Raw genomic sequence first — 17,242 nt, 5'->3', positions numbered from 1 at the left:
GAATACACCCTCTAACAAAATGTTATTGGGTTTATCCTTTAAGGGGAACCCAAGTTGCCGACGTGCCAAAACAGGATTGTAGTTAATCCCACCACATGTACCAAGAAGAGGTACATTGGAGAATTCGCCACAAGAGTCAATAATCCGCACACCACCATACACATGGTTATACCAAGAGATATCATCATTAGTGAGAGACATAAGTCTCGTGGACCACCATAGACATTCCTTGTTCTCCTTGAAAGCGACCGTCTGAGGTAAGTGAGAAATAAACCACTTATACAACAGAGGCAAACAATACACAATGGCGCCACCACCCTTTGCATTCCTCATATGCAAAGAGAAGTAGGTATCGCCCAACAGAGTCGGAACGGGATTAAGAGTAGAGAAGATCCTAATAGCGTTCACATCCATAAACTTATCGATGTTGGGGAATAACACTATCCCATAGATGAGAAGTACAAATATGGCCTCAAAGGCGTCCTCACTCATGGCCTTCCCATACATAGTAGCTTGAGCAATGAGGAACTCAGAAGGGAGACCTTGAATTCCACCTTTGGTAGTCATATGAGCACCAACCAGAGATTCATCTATGTGTAACATGTCAGCTATCTCTTGAGAAGTAGGAATACTCTCCAAGCCACTGAACGGCAACTGGTCTAGAATAGGTATACCCACAAGGTAAGCATACTCCTCAAGGGTAGGAAAAATCTGAAAATCCGGAAACGTGAAGCAATGGTACAAAGGATCGTAAAACTGCATCAATACACTCATCAATCCTTCATCCACCTGAGTAGTCAGAAGAGGAAGAAGCTTCCCAAAACGAGCCTTGAAACCCAAGGGATCTAATACATAAGATGTCAGATTCCTTAACTCTTTCAAATCTGGTTGCCTGAAGCTGTACTTCTTTGTATTCCTTCTTTGTCTTTCCATGTCTGAAAATTTTGCAAATAGACCTCTTAAGTTCCTTGAAAATTTTCTTATTATTTTGATGATATGAATGCAAATGGGTGCATGAATGCATGAATGCAACAATCACACTCAAGGATCAAGCAAAGCACACCAAACAAAGGTCATGGGATGGATCATGTTATCCTTAATATCAACCATCCATTTTGGTGGATTATGGTTTACACCTTATCAACACCCAAGTTCCATTGATATTAAGGATTCATGAACGAATCAACCATGAATCAAGGGTTTGTTGTAAGTCACGAGCATGGAGTTAGGTTAAGAACCACCCAAAAGGGAGTGTACTAGGGTTTAAACATGCCGAACATGTTCTACAAGAGGTTCCCATAGTCATCATTCCATCTTTCGGATATTATTGGAGAAACGACTACTCGTATTCCGAAAATATTCTCAAGAGAGACTCTTATGAGTGTAGTATCGCCTAACAATCGTATCAAATCTTACACTTGAACGACTTTCGCACTACATCCTAAGAATAGGCCAAGATGGGCTTGGTAAACTAAGGTCCTTGGCTTCTAAGGTCTATATTGGAAGAGTAATGCCTAACCACAACTTACTTGTGTGACATTATTGATCCCAACATAACCTCCACCAAGTGAATGGACTTGCAAGTCAACTTGCTAAGGAATAACTCCACACAAGTCAACAAGACTACGCCATTCTCCTATCCTAAGCGCACTCGAGTCCGGGTATAGAACTCATCTCACAAAGATCACCAAGCATACAAGGAATTAATATCAAGCAATTCAATCATTACATACAATACAGTAATCCCAAATTGCACAAAAATATGTCACAAAACAAATACAATACAACAAGCATGAAAAGTCGGCAAAACCCACTAGGCAAATACACATCCCCAGTAGAGTCGCCACTTTTCTGTAGCGAGGTATTCGTTACCATTAGAGATATTGACTAAATCCAAGGTAAATCATACAAGTCAAGTCGTCACCGCACTTCTATTTATCCAAAGGAATGGTTAGAAAGCGAACAAAAACCTAAAAGTTTTATCGAATTAAAAACTAGTAAAAATGTCAGAGATCTGGGTAAGGGGGTTGGTTATGCAATGGGAAGGTGTTAGGCACCTAAAACATCCTAGGTACTCCTAGGGAGCCCTTTTCACATTTGTTGCAAAGGTTGTTGTTTTTTTTTATTTTGGTTTTTCGTTCTTCTTCTTTTTTTTAACACGTGGGCTTCGCCTAGGGAGCATGACAGTTCAAGAAATTCCTCTGAGCATAGGTGATTCTGGTGGCTTTTCTTGGGACTCGCTAGGCGATCCATTCTGCTCGCCTAGCGAGCATGACAGCTCATGAACAAACTTTTGCTCCTTCAAGATTAACGTTTTGACTGACGAATAGACCCCATTTGAACCTGTTGGAAGTATCTCAAACCATTCCCTTGTGTTGACTGATCATCTAAATAGAACCCACAAAGTGTCTTGGGTGATACTCAAGCTTCAAACAAAAGATGTTAGTGACACATTTTTGTGCTTTTGGTTAGTAAACAAAAGTAAGAGAAACAATGATGTATAATTCAAGCATGCTTGGTGATCTCAAACCAATCACAAGGAGTCCCACCCAAAGGCAATGGCAACCAAGATGCTAAAGATCCTTGAGGCAATGCAAATGCAATGTTATGATGCCATGAGGGATCTTAGGGTCAAAATTGGGGTCTTACAGCAGTCACCTTCATGTCAAATCTCTTTGGAAGAGGCCTGAGGATTTTTCTGACCAGCTTGGCTTTTGACATCTTCTCCCCTGTAGCACTTAAGGCATTGGCTATCTCAATGATATTCATATGAAAGTCATGAACGCTCTCATCCTCCTTCATTCTTAAGTTCTCAAACTTGGTGGTTAAAAGTTGAAGTCTTGACATCTTTACCTTAGAGGTTCCTTCATGAGAAGTCTTCAAGATCTCCCAAGCATCTTTAGTAACAATGCAGTTGTTTATTAGTCTGAAGATTTTATTGTCCACTCCATTGAATAGAGCATTCAATGCTTTGGAGTTTCCCTAAGTTAATTTGTCATCTTCATCATCCCAGTCTTCCTCAGCCTTCAGCACATTAGTAATCTTGTCATCTTTATCTTTAATCATTGGTGGATCCCATCCCTTGACCATAAATTTCCAAGCCTTATTGTCCATGGATTTTATAAAATCCACCATACGTGTTTTCCAGTAGTCATAGTTGGTTCCATCAAGAATGGGTGGCCTGTTCACAAATCCTCCTTCCTTATCCACTGTACCAAAAAGTATATTCTCTGAATCTCACCCAGAAACAAAGTAGGATGCCTGCTCTGATACCAATTGAAATTCTGGTATGCAGATATCAGATATCCTAAGAGATGTTGAGACATTGATATCTGATCAAGAACAAGATAACTTACATATAGAAGAAATAAAATAACATAACACACAAAGTTGTTAACCCAGTTCGGTGTACAACAATACCTACTTGTGGGGGCTACCAAGCCAGGGAGGAAGTTCACTAAATAGTATTAGTTTGTAGACCTTCAGCAAAACTATCTCCAATTTACAGTTTACACCCAAATCACTACCCGTGCTTAACTTCTACCTAAGACACTTATAGGTGTGAGACCCTTCGCACCTCCCTTTCAATCACAACAGTGACACTTTCAACTATTACAAGAAATTATGAAGTCACACTTCATAGACACACAATCACTTAATGCTTAAAAGTTTATGAGTGCTTGACAATCCTTACAACCATTTAACACGGTCCTACTCATATATCAAGATGATATTTGAGAGGCTCACAAACAGCTTGTACACTCAAACCCTAATACAATCAACTATCTTTTTTTCTTCGTGCTTCAATTATATTTTGAGACATTCTATATATAGTCATAGAAAGAACTGGCTTTGGGCCTTGTACACGAAATGAACCAACTGCACAACATTAGGTTATCAATCAAAAGTTTCCTAAAATGTCTCAACATTTAGAAAACTGAATCCATTGAAATTAATCAGAATCTAAGATTCCTCAATCACGAATGTCACAAGGGATTACTTAATATGCTTAGGATATTCTGAAATCAGTTAAACAATTAACTGTTAACAAGAGTAGAATCTAATTCAGACAAGATGTCTTATCTACATGTTAGGACATCTTGTTCAACATGTTGCAGCTAAGTTAGTTTTACCAACATTACTTCCAATCAAAAATACAAGGAATTAACATAGTTGAAATGTATCAATTATACTATGTGTTATGAAATTAGTCATAAAGAAATATAGTAAATATAGTAGGAAAGTAGAGATGATGGAGAGAAAAAAATAAAAGAAAACATGTTGTATTATTATTGCAAGCCTTCGTTTACATTGTAATATGATTCTTGTTTATATGATATAAACAAAATAGCAACATGATCAATATAAATTAAAGGGATTAATGAATATTTAATAGTGGAAGTTTATTGGTATACGGCATATTGTATATCTATAATGTATTATTCATAATAGTCTTCCTTGGATTCGTTAAAATCTTACTAGAAAAAATTCAATAAAAAGAATTTAAGGAAGAAAAATAATATAATATACATTTGTAAGAATTTATTTAAGATACATCAATTTTTCTACCTCACCTAAATGATCATCTCTTCGACAATGAATACTAGTTTTTTATACTAGTTGGTTAAGAGTTCCACTTTAAAGTGACTTGTAGTACTAAATGTTGTGCACAATTTGACAAAGTTGTTGTTATGGATTCACATATCTCCATGAAATAGTTGTATCATCAAAATAAAACAAGTAACACGATCATGATCTACCATTCCAATGATCTGAGAAGTAATATGTATATCTAATGTAACAATGTATATGTATGAAACATATCCAATATATTTGTGTGGGTGAATAACTATATCTTGCTAATAGATTGACATAAATTGATATGACATGAAGTGTATAATTAATAAGATACACTCATGCTCGAAAGACATTGAGATATGATACTTCAAGATTAAGTAGTTTTTCATTCACTTCTTGAGATTTGAAATGATCTTACATCCAATGATCAAACAATCACTAGCGTAGACACGACATCACATTTATCCATATAGAAATATTTTATCACATTTTCTATATTCTTTTTGGTGTACAAAAATATCATTGTCCAAATGTTCAATTAGTATTCTTAGACAAATCTTTGTATTTTGAAAATTATTCAATTCAAACTATTTCTTTAACCAATTGATAGTTTTTGGAAGCTCTTCAAGAGTTCCAAAAATATTTACGTCATCAACGTAGATAAAAAATTTATAAAATTATTATATAGATATTTTCATAAAAATATAAGGACAAATTGATTCATTTATATATCACTCCCTTAGCAAATATTCACTAAGGCAACCACAATTGTTTAACTAGTCTTTTCAAGATCCAAAATTATGTGTCTTAGGTCAATTAACTATTTTAAGGAGTTTCATATAAATTTCACTACCAAATGAGTCATACATAGTTTCTACAACATCCATCATGTGCAAACTAATTCTTTCATGCACTACAAAAACTAATTAAATATTGAAAATTACTTGCAACCACTATAGGTTAATATGTTTCATCAAAATCATTCTTAGGTATTTGTGAAAATCCTTGAGCAACAATTCAAGCTTTTTATCTCCCAATTTTACCATTCTTACGTTGCTTTTTTCACACAAAAAAACACATTTATATCCAATTGGTTTCACACCTTGAGGTGTTTGGACTACAGGTCCAAAAACTTGTCGCTTTTTTTTCCCACAAGAACGCATTTATGTCCAAATTGAATTCACACCTTGAGGTGTTTGGACAACGGGTCCAAAAACCTTCTGCTTGTAAAGTGAATTTAATTATAATTCAATATATCTTTTCATTTTGGCCAATTCTAAATTTTTCTATGATATTTAATAAACTTCGATTCATGATCCCAGTTATTGTCGCTACGTGAAAAATACTCGAGCGTCTAAATGCTCGAAATGACATAGAGTTGTCACTGTACTTTATTTATTTCTAAGGAAAGGATAAATAATGATAGAACCCTAGAAATAAGGATAAGATGGTCATCGCCACCAAATAAGAGTTTGTGGGTTTGGTTATGCAAGGAAAAGGTATTAACATCACTCATATTTGTTGTCTTGAATTGGAGCCGTTTAGTTGACTAGGTTTGAATGTATGCCTAAAGTCTTTATTTTTTTCTTATGCTTGCTTTTATTTAAAGGGAAAATGAATTCGGTGACTGAAAAAGGTTAGTTTTTTGTTAGTGTGCTCGATGAGATTTCAAAATCCCGCTCCTACGTACCCTCAGGTGCAATGAGAGATTTAGAGTCTCGTAGTTCGTGTAAAAAACGATTGTGTGTTGGTTTATTTTAGTTTCGACGCGGTGGCAGAAAAGATTTTTTAAAAAATATTTCAACGTGTGTGTGTGTTGTGGGGGGGGGGGGGGGGGGGTTAAAAAGATTAGTTTAGTTCGTTTGAGATTGATTTTAAGGTGGAAGACGAACATTCGACTGGCCAAACAATACAACTTATATTTGAACGCTCGGAGACCTAGAAAGAGATACATCCAAGAGGTCTTTTCATCTGATTTATATATTAAAAAAAAGAGATTCGTTAGTTTTGAATTTTTTAATTAAATGAAATAAATACCTATTTTTTTGTTTTTTTATTTAATTAAAATAACATATTTTTGTGTTTTGTATTTTTTCTATTAAAATTAAGTACAACTAAATGAAATAACCTAATTATAAAAAACTAATTAAATTGTCATAGAAAATTGAATAAACCTAATAAAGCTAAAAAGGGATATATTTTTGTGTTTTAATATTTTGTGTTTTTTATATTAGTAGCTTAATTAATTAAACACAATTAACTTAATTAAATAAGTTAACTAAAGATAAACAAAAAGATTAAATTAATTAAAGAAAATAACTAAATAAATAAAATAAATAACAAATGGACTAGGGGTGCAGATAATAAAAGGAAGTGTGAATGAAAAGAGGACCTAAGACCCACATCTCCTAAAAACCCTAATATTTAAATAAAAGAAGAAAAAATAAAACAAAAAATCAGGAAAAAAATCACATGTAGCGGAGAGGGGCCGCCACCCCTATCGTGAATGCTAGGCCAATAGCATGTCAACATGTGTCCTACTTAAAATAAAAAGAAATTTCAGATTTTAGAACCCGCTTCCCTTTCTTCTCTCTCACAATCATGTTTCTCTTTCTTGGTTCTTCTTCTCATCCTTTATTACAGTAGACACAAAAATTGAAAAAAAATATAAACCCCTATCCTCTCTCATGAAATGATACCATTAGACAAACAAAAATCAAACATTGATTCAACATGAAAACAACAAACTCGGGGATAAATCTAATGAAATGGAAGAGATTGATACCGTCAACGGTGGACTCGTCTCTAGTAAGGGGATGAGGTGCGGAGCGCGGTGATGCGTCGTTGAAGCAATGTGTGATGACCTTTAAGTCATGAGTTTGGAAGCCGATGACGAGTTGTACGCAAGGGGGACGACAGTCAGAAATGATGGAGTTTTTTTTTTCTCGAGGTGATTCACGTTCGTTATATTGCCTATGTCTCTCTTTTGGTTTTTTTTGAAACTGTTTTTTTTTAAGTTTTATGTTGATGTTGATTTATTGTGGATAATGGTTTATTGTTGTTGTTGTTGTTTTATGAATGATGAAGATGTTGTATTTTGTGGTTGTTGAGAATATGTAGCAGCACTAAAACAAAGAAGGTGTTAATGAATATTTTCCTTAAAACTTCAAAGCCTGTGAATTTCACACCACACTAACCTTTAGGATCAATTCGCCTATCAGATTAGTGCACCTGTATAATAAACTTGTATATTGTTTGACATACGGATTTATAAACTTGTAAAACCGTTTTAACTTAATAATGACATAACAAAGGTTCCAACCCCTGTCTAGGGAGTGCATCTTATCACGGATTACCACTGAACTATATATCTAAACTACCATTATATGCAATAACAATTCATATACATATTATAAAATTACAGCTTGCATAATATTTTGGAAATCATCTACAATCCCCCACCTAAATGGGTTGGTAGTGTTAGAATTAAATCAATAACAATTAATCACATATACATGTTCTACATATTATGTCATATATTTTAGTGCAGAATAAAATAGATAATACGAACGTGTATATAATTACAGGATCTACGACATGTTAGTATATGAGAGAAGAGATTGCATAAATACCTAGATCTATTGAGAAAGTTTTTCGTTGACAGTAATCCTGAACGCTAAAAGACAAACAACGAACACATGTGGCTTGTATGGTTCTTCCTCAACTGGTACTCCTAATGCCTTAAATAATCTTCAGATGGGAAGAAGAGATAAATTGTTTATGTACGGTATATTGGAGACCATAAACTATATATGAGGTGATGACCAATTAGGGTTCCCATTATTCCGAAATGGGTCATCCTGACATCCACTCATATTTGAGCTCATATCCAATTAATTAATTAATTACTAAATAGAAATTTAAATAGCCTTTTAAATTTATGTGATTACTTAATGAATTAAGGATCTTAATTTGATAAATAACTAATATAATTAAAATATATATATGCCCACATAATAATTAAATAATATTTAAATTATAAAATATCCCAACAATCTCTCACTTGAGCAATATATTTTTAATAATTATATCAGAATTCTTTAGGCGCGCATCTGAATGTTATTTATCTTTAGATTTCAAGTTTACAATCTGGTCCACCCCATACATCAAATGGGACCACCGTAGTTGTTGTCACTAACGTATAACGTGACAGAACTCCGACGACCACCACATCAATGTATTTGATGATATAAATCGATATGGATGAGTGACATAGAAATTTCATGTAATGTGATCTCTGAATCATGTATATTTCCAACTGGTCTAACTCACTTCTTTATTGAGATCAAACTAAAGTTTGTAAATTCAATATTTGCACAAATGATACAGAAATGGAATGTTTATAATAATAATAACCTCATAAATTTTATTTATGTAGATAATCTTAACATAAAGTCTGTATCGATATCAAAACAATATTATAAAACATAAAGAAAGAGTGACTCTCGCTAATCTAGGATATCCTTAGTGATAACAATCATATGAAAGATCTTATATATCAAGTCTTTGATTAGTGAGCCTTTAGCTTAAACTCTATATGTATATATTATAGTTTCAAAAATAATAACTTATAAGTCAACGGACCTTTTAAAATCTACTGTTGAAACACTATATGACTGTCTTACAACACAATATAACTTGAGCAGTATTTCAAATCCTTATATTGAATTGCAACCAAAACATAAGAAAATACTCAAATTTTCAATTTTCCATGTTTACTTTAAGGTAGTTATAATTGAGACCCAACAGTCTAAATTTGTAATTGAAATATTCCAAATATTATTGTATTTCATATTGAATTTGCTTTCAACCTTATTGATGAAACTCTTCTGTGATATTCGAAGGGTACCTTGAGAATAATCTCTAATTAGCAAAATAACTTCATACAAAAGAGGTTTTCTCAAGATCTTTCACCGCTAAATTTTCATTAGAGATTTCTTGGTTTCACATAATAAACTATACTATTTTTCACTTAATACAATAAAATTGACATGTTATATAAGAAACATAAACTTATTCCCACCGACTTTATAATATCCATAATTTTTTTCTCTTATTCATCTCAAAATCGAATGAGAAAACTACATTTAGAATACTCATCTTAAAATCAAATAAGACAACTATTATCATAATATTCATCTCAAAATCAAATGAGGCAATTACCTTATAAAATATTATGGTATCACTGATGAGACAATTTCATTAACTCAAATAGTTTTTATCTATTCGAAAACCATAAATTTTGTATTTATTGACACAAAATTTTCTCCCGTTGCACCATATTGTATTTCTTAATGTCTTCATTAAGAAATATTAACTTGATATCCATCTTATAAAACTTCAAAACTATAACAAATAACAAGTGTCACAACTATCATAATAGAGTCTTTCCATCATACCAAATAGAATCTCTATTTTCAGTCGATTCTTTATGACACTTGATGCTTTAGTTCTTGAGGATGTTGAGTTTGATCTTCAATAATTAATTTATTAATTTAATTTAGAGAAAGAACAATAATATTCGTATGAGGGTCCAAATTTGCTATATAAATAGCAACTATATAAATTAAGTTAGAACCAATTATTTTCCACTTAATTTTGTTCTTTGGCCATATCTTTTTCTCAAACTCAATATTCTCAAACTTCTTAATAATTCTAGATTGTCACAAGTCATACAAATTGAATCCATCATTTTTAAAAAAATTATCATATTAAAATAAAACTTTATCCATTCACCAAATTATCTTTTAAATACAAATTTAGGCTTATAATTGTTAAATGCAATTAAATTATGTTATTACCTTTCCAAGAACTAACAGGATTTATTTGTTGAGTCACTTTAGTTGTATTTTTGAGTTGTATCATTTTATTCTCTCAATGTATAAATACTCTTGTAATATTCCCAATTCCAATTAATACCAAAATTACTATTCATCCAATATTACTCTTTTCTCTCTAATTCTCTCTCAACTTCATCTTCCCCAATGTCTCATCTTCCACCATTGTCAAACCTTCAATTTGAGTTTTATGTTCTAACATTTGGCATCAAGAGCCTTGGTTATTGATCCTAATCCGCTGCAACAATGGCAACCGTTTCCAATGATCGAATTCCCACCAATCTCCCGATTCTTGATTGAAGAACTATGATAAATGGGCGAAACGAATGACAGTCTTGTTTGGTTATCAATAGGTGCTTGAGATCGTAGTCAATGGAGTTACACAATTAAGGGCAGAGGCTACCGACATTCAAAGAGCTACACACAAAGAAGAGAAGAAGAAGGATTACAAAGCCCTATTCATGATTCATTCGTGTGTTGATAATGAGAATTTTGAGAAAGTCAGCGATTGTGAGTCGGCGAAGCAAGCATGGGAAATCTTGGAGAAAGCATATGCCGGTGTCGTCAAAGCGAAGGTTATAAGGTTACAAACTTACAAGCGACAATTCGAGTTAACACAAATGGAAGACAAAGAAACGATCAACGACTATATTACGCGCATTACCCGGTTAGTTAATCAAATCAAATCTTGTGGGGAAATGATTCTTGAGCAGAATGTTGTATCGAAAGTATTATGTTTGATAACGTCGCATTTCGACAACATAGTTGTGGCTATTGAAGAATCAAAGTATCTAACAACTTTGAGCAAGGATGAATTGCAAAGTTCGTTAGAGACACATGAACAAAGGATGGATGAGAGAGGCGCCGACAAAGCCAAAGCGGAGATTGCTTTGCAAGCACGTTTCAATGAAAAGAATAAGAGGTCGAAAGGAAAATTTGCAGCGAGAGGTAAATCAAATTTTCAGAATTTTGATTCAAACGATTCACAAAATTCAAAGCATTCGAAGAGTGAAAAGGGTGAAAGTAACTCCAAGGATAGTGGTCATAGCAATGGTTTTAATAAGCGTGATGTGAGTAAGGTGCAATGCTACAAGTGCGGAATGTTTGGACACTTTGCAAATTCGTGTCGTGGTAAATCGAATGAGAATCACAATAATGAAGCCAAGGTTTCTAGGGAAGAGGTAGATGATGAGGACACACTTCTAGTAATGATCACGGAGGAGAGTTATGGCATTACGGATGTTCCAGGCAGCAACTACAGTAGTGACAGTTTGCGGGACAGCAGCTGTACCATTCCGGAAAATAGCGAGAAAACGCATTCGGATCGAAGTGCATTGGTTACCGTTCATGATGGAGTCCAAGGGAGAGATGAGTGGTACTTGGATTCCGGTTGTTCAACACATATGACGGGTCGAAAATATTGGTTTGTGCAAATCAATCAAGCGGCAAAAAGTAAAGTCAAATTTGTCGACGACACCATTTTAAGCGCCGAAGGGGTAGGAGATGTTTTGGTCGGAAAAAGGAATGGTGGACATTCAAGGATCAAAGATGTCTTGTATATACCGGGAATTAAGTGTAATCTTTTAAGCATTGACCAATTACTTGAAAGAGGATACAAAATTCGTTTGGAGGACAAGATTTTACGCGTTTTGAATTCAAATGGTGTGTTGATTCTAAAAGCGTCGATGGCTGCCAATAGAACCTTTAAGGTTGAGTTAAAGGTTATGGAGCATCGTTGTCTAGCTACCGCGGCAAGTAGAGATGAGTGGTTATGGCATTACCGTCTTGGTCACCTTAATTTTAGGGGTCTAAGAAAATTGCAACAAAGTGAAATGGTAACGGGGCTGCCACACATTAGTATTCAAACTGAATTGTGTGAGGAATGTGTGAAGGCTAAACAACACAAGAATATGTTTAGAAAAGATGCGGGTCGAAGAACCAAAGGCTTACTTGAGGTGGTATGTTCCGACGTTTATGGACCGATGCAAGTAGAGACTTATGGTGGCAATCAATATTTTGTTATGTTCATTGACGATTTTAGTAGGAAGCTTTGGACATATCTTATAAAGAGAAAAGATGAGGTATTTGGAGTTTTCAAGAATTTCAAATCCCTGGTGGAGCGCCAAAGTGGTCGGAAGCTCAAAATTCTCAAAACGGATGGTGGAGGTGAGTATACCTCTAGTGAGTTTGGGAAGTTTTGTGATCTTGAGGGAATTGTACGTGAGGTGGTGTCTCCGTATAAGCCTCAACAAAACGGGGCTGCCAAGAGGAAAAATCGTACAATAATGAACATGGTGCGTAGTATGCTTTGTGGGAAAAAATTTCCTAAGGAATTGTGGGGTGAGGTTGTGCTTACAGCCACCTACTTATCGAATAGGTGTCCCACTAAGAAGCTGGAGAAACTCACACCAGAAGAGGCTTGGAGTGGCTTCAAACCGAATTTGAATCATTTGCGTGTTTTGGATCGATTGCATATCGTCATGTACCAGACCAACTTCGGAAGAAATTGGATGATAAGGGTGAGAAGATGATATTTATAGGATATCACTCTACTGGAGGGTACAAGTTGTTTGATGGAAAAAATAGGAAGATCGTCATAACCCGGGATGTGACTTTTGATGAAGTTAAAAGTGTAGAAAATGCAGTAGTAACCGATTACCCTAATAGCAGTAATCGATTACTCACAGAAAAACAGCAGCAGTAGTTTTTTGAAATCACTGATCTGGAGGCTTCCGACACCGTTGTACCAGCACCTACAGTAGCGCAAAATGATGTTGTTAATAATGGTAGACCAGTGAGGCAAAGAGCCTTGCCTCATAGACTCCGAGATCACGAAAGATTCCAAGATAATGAAGTGAATAACGATGGTGATTTTGTTTATTTCGCGCTTATGGCCGAATCTGAATCGGTAAATGAGGAAGAAGCCTTAAGTGATCCTAAGTGGATATGTGTAATGAAAGAGGAGCTGGAATCTATTGAGAAAAACGGTACTTGGAAGTTGGTCGATTTACCACTTAGAAAGAAACCGATAGGTGTGCGATGGGTCTATAAGGTTAAAGCAAATCCCAAAGGTGAAGTAATCAAGCACAAAGCTCGATTAGTAGCGATGGGGTTCTTGCAACGAGAAGGTATAGATTATGAGGAGGTATTCGCACCGGTGGCTAGATTAGAGACTATTTGTTTGGTTGTTGGTATTGCACATAGCAACAATTGGATGGTTTACCAAATGGATGTCAAATCTGCGTTTTTGAATGGTCCTCTTGTTGAGGAAGTCTATGTGGGGCAGCCACCCGGTTTCGTGATAAAAAATCAAGAGATGAAGTATTACAAGCTACACAAGGCGTTGTATGGTTTGAAACAAGCTCCAAGAGCTTGGAACAAACGTATTGACGACTTTCTTATTGACATTGGTTTCAAACGATGTGTATCCGAACATGGAGTTTATGTGAGATCGGATACGAAGGATGGTGTTATTATACTTTGCTTGTATGTTGATGATCTCTTGATTACGGAAAGCCATGACAAGAGTGTTTCAAGGTTCAAAAGTGAGCTCATGAGAGAGTTTGAGATGACGGACCTTGGTATCATGAATTACTTCCTTGGCATAGAGTTTCACAAGTCAAAAGTGGGGTTGCTTATGCACCAAAGGAGGTATGCTCTAGATATTTTGAAAAAGTGTGATATGGAGCATTGTAATGCTTCTATTACACCTTGTGAGGCTAGAGTGCAGCTGTCCAAAAGTGATGAGGAGGATGATGTCGATCCAACGCTTTACCGGAGCTTGATTGGATCGTTACGGTAATTGTGCAATACGCGAACGGATTTGGCTTTTAGTGTCGGTATTGCGAGTAGATTCATGGAGATACCTAAGATGTCTCACTTGGCGGCGGTCAAGAGGATCCTTAGATATGTGAAAGGTACTCTTGGCTGCGGAATTCTCTTTCCCGCATCGGACACGGGGCGTAAGTGCAATTTACTTGGCTACACCGATTCTAATTGGTGCGGAGATAAAGATGACCGAAAATCGACGGTGGGGTACATCTTTATGTTTGGTAGTACACCAATCTCTTGGTGTTCGAAAAAGGAACCGGTTGTAGCACTCCCTTCTTGTGAGGCCGAGTACATTGCGGCGTCGTTAGGTGCGTGCCAAGCTATGTGGCTTATGAATCTATTGAAGGAATTGAGATGTGGTGATGATGCTGCCACCACATTGTTTGTAGACAATGTTTCCGCAATAAATCTTGCGAAGAATTTGATTGCACACGGAAGGAGCATGCATATTGAGACGTGGTTTCATTATTTGAGAGAATTGGTCGGTGATGGAAAGCTTAGATTAAGCTATTACCGAAGCGAAGACCAAGTCGCAGATTTGTTGATAAAGGGTGTGACAAATGATATGTTCAAGAAGTTGAGGAAGTGCTTGAGCATGGTGGACTTGGAGCAACTAAAGTGAGGTGGTGTGTTAAATGCAATTAAATTATGTTATTACCTTTCCAAAAACTAACATAATTTATTTGTTGAGTCACTTTAGTTGTATTTTAGAGTTGTATCATTTTATTCTCTCAATGTATAAATACTCTTGTAATATTCCCAATTCAAATTAATGTCAAAATTACTATTCATCCAATATTACTCTTTTCTCTCTAATTCTCTCTCAACTTCATCTTCCCCAATTTCTCATCTTCTACCATTGTCAAACCTTCAATTTGAGTTTTATGTTTTAACAATAATGATAATCTAAAATAGTTAAAAATAAATAAAAATATATATCAATCTTCACCAAAAATTTTACCTTTAAATTAATGTATCTTTCAACACCAATTAACTTTTGTCAGTTCAGATCATATTTTCTTATTATTCTTTATTTGTCCTTATCCTTTGAGGTGTTTATCGAATGAACACTATTTTATTTTATCTTGCTTCAATTTTTTCTTTATTGCACACTTTATGAAATTATTCTATTAAAGAATAATTTTTAACTTCAATATTATAAACTTAATTGTGCAAAGAGAATACCATATGCTAAATTTTTGACAAAGTCATTTAATTGACGAAACTATAGCGCATTAGCAAGATTAAATAGTTTCATAATACACTTCTTATATTTTCTTTGCTTAATAACAAAATAAATATGGAAAAATTCATGTCATCTTAAATGATACCAAAAATTATGAAATATCATTCTTTAGGATCATAAGTTAGATTTATCTTAAAAGAGAATAATAAAATGGAGCAAAATTTACTCACCAAAATACCAAACTCACCATTGATATTAAGTCTTTAGGCAATAAAATCAATTGTTAGTAGTATTTATTTTCAATGATCAAACACTGACAATTAATATTTATAAACAATAAATTCATACAATTGTCACATGTTTGTATTATATGTGTGAGTACAATCAAATAAACACTTGAAAGATTTACACTCATACAACATCATTACTGATATATGAATAAATTATTATATATACATTCATCTTTACTTATAAATTAAAAGACTAAAACAAGATATCAAACACACCATTAATTCTTAATCTTTAATTACAAAAATTAACTGTAAACGGTAGTCTCACGCAATGATCAAATATTAGTAATAAGTTCGGTCAAATAAAGGACGTCTTTGACATCGATCATTATCCACATGGATAAAATTAATAATTACTAAATATTTATCATCACAGGTATGCAATTGTTTGACCAAATTGTGTTTTCTTTTGGCCGATCATAATAATTAGCATGAACAATTATACACTACATCTTTTGTATTTTTGATTGAATCAAATTTACACAACAGAGATTACTTTTGCAACATGTTGTTTCAATCAACTCAATCAAAATTACTAGATAATTTTGATAAATTCAATGGGAAGAGTCTTAAATTTATAAGGCACTACCACAAATATAAGTCCTATTCATTTAGGATATCGTTTAATAATAATAATATTTATTGAAAATCCTTAGTGTGAGAACAAATTCACAATAAAATATAAATTTTATGAATTTATATAAATTGCATGATTTAAAAAATATTATTGTATAAAACTTAATAACAATAAACTCAAATAACATAGTAATGCTAAATGTATAACTTTTATATATATATATATATATATATATATATATATATATATATATATATATATATATATATATATATATATAAAATAAGTGTCAAACAAATTCACATATACACCATATAATTCTTTAAATAAATCATTTTAAAATCAACAAAATCAATTCTAAAATCCAAAGTATCCAAAATTTAAAGAATCAAATATTTAGTTTTTGACATTCAAAATACTCAAAAAATTCCCATAAATAATATATAATAATTAAATATATATTAAACAAATTTGTATTTGTCTATCTCTCAAAATCTAAATTCATGTGTAAATTTTATGTGAATAAAATTGAAAGTTAAACAATAATTAAAAATAAAATAAAATAATTTAATAATAAAACTTTTTTTTAATTCAAAACCAAGAATCAAATCAACAAAATAAGATTTTAATTCAATATTTATCTTTCCCAAATAATTGATATAAATATATATTTCTAAATATGTACTCTCTAGCCATAAGTAAAGTGTTGAAAATCAAAATCTTTAATGAAAAAATATTTTTTATGATTCTCAATCATCAATCATAACCATATATGTGATTCCAAATATATTTAGTATAATATATATTAAATAACATATTTCTCGAAGAAAATCAAACTTTTCACAAATATTTTCTTTCAAATAAAAAACATAAAGATATTATT

This window comes from Lathyrus oleraceus, chromosome 4 (assembly GCF_024323335.1).
Source record: "Lathyrus oleraceus cultivar Zhongwan6 chromosome 4, CAAS_Psat_ZW6_1.0, whole genome shotgun sequence".
Lineage (NCBI taxonomy): Eukaryota > Viridiplantae > Streptophyta > Magnoliopsida > Fabales > Fabaceae > Lathyrus > Lathyrus oleraceus.
The sequence above is the reverse complement of the archived record's forward strand: the minus strand, read 5'-3'. Positions refer to the sequence as shown.